Genomic DNA, 4,332 nt, shown 5'->3' with positions numbered 1-4,332 from the left:
CTTGTCCTCCGGTGCTGGGTTGCTGGGTTCTATTTTCTTCCCCAAATGCTATATCATTATTCTGAGGCCTGAACTGAACAGCAAAGAACATTTAATAAGGAGATCATAGTTGCTGTTGTTTAAATCGCATTGTCTCTGTATTCTTCATTAATACATAGTTCACCAGACATGGCAAATTGACCATGGAGATCATTACATCTTTGATTGACACCAGTTCTTCAAGCACTTAAAAAATAATAATATTGTTATTATATTAATGTAGAAATGGTTCAAATTTGTATGAGAGTTTCTTTCATCTGTAAAATAAAGCTTTAACACATTAACCTTTGCAAAATAATATTTCTCAAAAGCACATTCTAGAGTTAAGACATTTGTTCACAGAATCTAAGAAAGTTTCTGAGCCAATTGCAGACATGGGCAAAATTTGGTCCAATGAGGGACAGGCATCCATATCAGATGAGGACAGAGCTGATATCTCAGACTTAAGAGCTTAACTTGAGTTTCATTTGAACCAGCAATGAGGACTACCGTAATTTTCGCTCCAAAACACGCACTTTTTTGCTCCTAGAAAGTAAGGGAAAATGCCTGTGCGTGTTACGGAGCGAATGCACTCGACCGGAGCCATGGCTGCCGTCAGTCAAGCAAAGCGGGAGCCGCTTGCAGGGCTTTGCACGGCTCTAGCTTTGATTGCTTTACAGCCAGGAGGAGGGGGAGGAGCCGAGGAGGAGGGAGGGAAGGAGAGCCATGGCAGCAAAGCGGGCAGCAGCCGCTTACACGTGAGGAGGGACAGACGGGAGCCATAACGAGCCGGAAAATTGCCATGTAGCCAGCAACAGCTGCTGCAGCCTCAGCTGGCATAGGTCCATGTGCTCTCTAAACGGAGCAATGAGGCTGCAGAGCGACGGCAGGGCACAGGAGGGCTCTGAGCCACGAGCGCAGTGAAAACCAGTAAAAAAGTTTTTAAAAAGGCTGCTGGGGACAGGAGGGCACGGGATGAGGGAGAGGGGGAAATTACGATTCTCCCAGTGTCTCAGCTGATCCGCTGAGCAGAACTTGGGTTGCAGGGGATTTGCCATTAGCTGCGTAAAGCATCAAAGAGGGAGAGAAGGAGCAAAGCAGGAGAGGAAAGGAGCTGCTTACACTGCTGTAAGTGGCTGCTGTCCGGTTGGCTCCTTTAAAGCAACAGTGCTCTTTCCCTCCCCCCTCCCCGCTCAGCTCACCGAAAAGCTCCTTTTCCACACACCCCACGCAAGCTCCTTCTCCCCTTAAACCCCTCTTCTGCATCATTAGCAGCATCCTTCTCCACCCACCCCACGCGTGTTCCTTCTCCTCTTAAACCCCTCTCCTGCATCATTAGCAGCATCCTTCTCCACCCACCCCACGCACATTCCTTCTTCCCTTAAACCCCTCTTCTGCATTATTAGCAGCATCCTTCTCCACACACCCCACGCGTGTTCCTTGTCCCTTGAATGCTTTTCCTTCCCTCCCCACTTAAAACGTGGTTACAAAGCACGGATCCTCATGGATCCTCAGGATTTTTGCACTGGGTCACCCCAAGTTCACCATCAGATCACATAGCATATCCATGGCTACAGCCTGCACCAAAACACACACACGCACCCACTGTTTCATGGGGCTGCAATGGCACAAAAACATGGTTACAAAGCATGGATCCACGTGGATCCTCAGGATTTTTGCATTGGGCTACCCCAAACTCACCGTCAGATCACGTCTGTGGCCACAGCATGAACCACAAAAATCATACATCCACTGTTTCGTTTAGAATATTTTTTTCTTGTTTTCCTCCTCTAAAAACTACGTGGGTGTTATGGTCAGGTGCGTGTTATAGAGCGAAAAATACGGTAAATTGTGCATATCAATGCCTATCTGAATGTGCCATGGTATCCCATGAAATTCACAAGTTGAAGGCTGCTTCTCCTTTACTGGCTTGGGAGAGAAATAGCCTTGGCTGGTTTAAATACCTCATACTGTGCTGAAACCTGTTCCCAAATTTCCTGGTTTTATGAGTCATCTGTGAAAAAGACTCCTGTCTTCTCCTCATTACTGTTTATAGTTTTCCCCTTGTAATTTCCTTTTTAATTCAGAGCATTCCCACATACTTCATGCAAACAAACAGGTTTGGTTCTGAAAGTATGCCAAAGAGGGGATCACAAGGATCTTGGCTCATCACGACCCTTTGCAAATTCTGGTTTGTAGTCCCTTATCAATAATAATAACAGTAATTTATAACTTGTACCCAGCCCATCTGACTGGGTTCCCCAAGCCACTCTGGGTGGCTTCCAACAGAATATAAGAGAATACACAATACATCAAACATTAAAAGCTTCCTGATTCAGGGTTGCCTTCAGATGTTTATGGAAGGTCATATAAATGTTTATTTCTTTGACATCTGTTGGGAGGGCACCACTACGCATAAGGCCCCGCGCCGGGTTCCCTAACTTCATTTCTTGCAGTGAGGGAACCACCAGAAGGCTCACAGAGCTGGACCTCAGTGTCCAGGCTGAATGAAGGAGACACTCCTTCAGGTATCCAGGGCTGAGGCCATTTAGGGCTTTAAAGGTCAGCACCAACACTTTGAATTGTGCTTGATCTTTCAGGACCAATGTTATATGGTCCCAGTCACCAGTCTGGCTACCACATTCTGGATTAGTTGCAGTTTCTTAGTCACCTTCAAAGGTAGTGTAGTGATGCTAGGAAATCTGAGCAAGGAAAACTTTGGTTCAAGTTAAAGAAGGGCATTGTGGGGGAACCAAACACTAGAGAATTCTGGGGAATGTGTATCTGTTTCTTTAAATGCAGACCTCTTGTCTCTGGAAGTGTGAATAAGTTATCTTCTCCATCTGCCGGAAGGAGGCTCATAGTTGATTTGTAGTTTTGACACCTGGCTGTCTAAGATACAGTTTCTGTGTGAACAGGGTCATCAAGGCTTATTACAACAAGAAGGCGGATCTGGTGTGTGTCTGAGAATAAGGGAGGATGCCCTTTCATCTTCAAGGTCTTGGGATAAACAAGATTCAGCTGCCAATTTCTCTAACAAGCTTAGTTATCGCCTGTCTGTGTAACCATTGGAGATTTCCTAATTAAACTAAGGGGACGCAGGTGGCGCTGTGGGTTAAAGCCTCAGCGCCTAGGGCTTGCCGATCGAAAGGTCGGCGGTTCGAATCCCTGCGGCGGGGTGCGCTCCTGCTGCTCGGTCCCAGCGCCTGCCAACCTAGCAGTTCGAAAGCACCTCCGGGTGCAAGTAGATAAATAGGGACCGCTTACCAGCGGGAAGGTAAACGGCGTTTCCGTGTGCGGCTCTGGCTCTGGCTCTGGCTCTGGCTCTGGCCAGAGCAGCGTTGTCACGCTGGCCACGTGACCTGGAAGTGTCTCCGGACAGCGCTGGCCCCTGGCCTCTTAAGTGAGATGGGCGCACAACCCCAGAGTCTGTCAAGACTGGCCCGTACGGGCAGGGGTACCTTTACCTTTACCTTAATTAAACTAAAGAACTGATTGGTCTTTGAGTTGGGATACATGTGGGTTCCCAGGGGATGAAACCTTAGGGAACCGATTTGCACTTCGCAGCAGCCTGCCTCACCTATTCTACATTACTATGCAAGACCTTTGTTATGTAGAGAGGGCCTCTCCTGATGCCCAGGGATGCGGAATCAGTCGAGAGCCTTACGAACTGTTCTAAGTCTTCTTTTGTTCTCGTTGTGAGTATGTTTTGTGACAAGTGATATTATACAATGTTTTTATTTTCTGTTTGAAACTTGTAAGAGATGTGTCAACTTTTATGTTTAAATAATCTTGTTTTTTAATAAATTCTGGAAAAAGGACTTTTCCCTGCTTCTGTCTTTTGTGCCTTCTGCTAGGGAAGCTAAACCAGCACCTGACCACTTAGTCACCTACCAGACTTGTTGGAATTCTGTCTGTGTCATGGTAAAGTGACACAGGGTGGGGCAGCCTGGTAACGCTGAAGAGTAATCTCCTTCCTTAGGTTACTTTTCTGGGCTGTTCTAAGATAAGGAAGTGGTGGCAGCAACTACTGTTTTTGTTTGTTTCCTGTTCTGAAAAAGAGCTTCGTTGCACCCCTCTCTCTCAGCCGGGTCTTGCCAGACTTGGGGGGGGGGAGGTGGGGGAGTGCGCATGAATGCTACAGGAAGCCACTGGTAGAGAGCATTGCATTAGTCCAAGAGGCAGATAAACAAAGCATGTACCACTCTGGTGAGACAGTGCACAGATGATAGGGTCTCAGCCGGTGTACCAGATGGAGTTAGGTAGACAGCCACCCTGGGCAGAGAATCCACCTGTGTCTCCATGACACTTCTT

Source organism: Podarcis cretensis (genome assembly GCF_951804945.1).
Source record: "Podarcis cretensis genome assembly, chromosome: 14".
NCBI lineage: Eukaryota > Metazoa > Chordata > Lepidosauria > Squamata > Lacertidae > Podarcis > Podarcis cretensis.
This window is presented reverse-complemented; position numbering follows the sequence as displayed.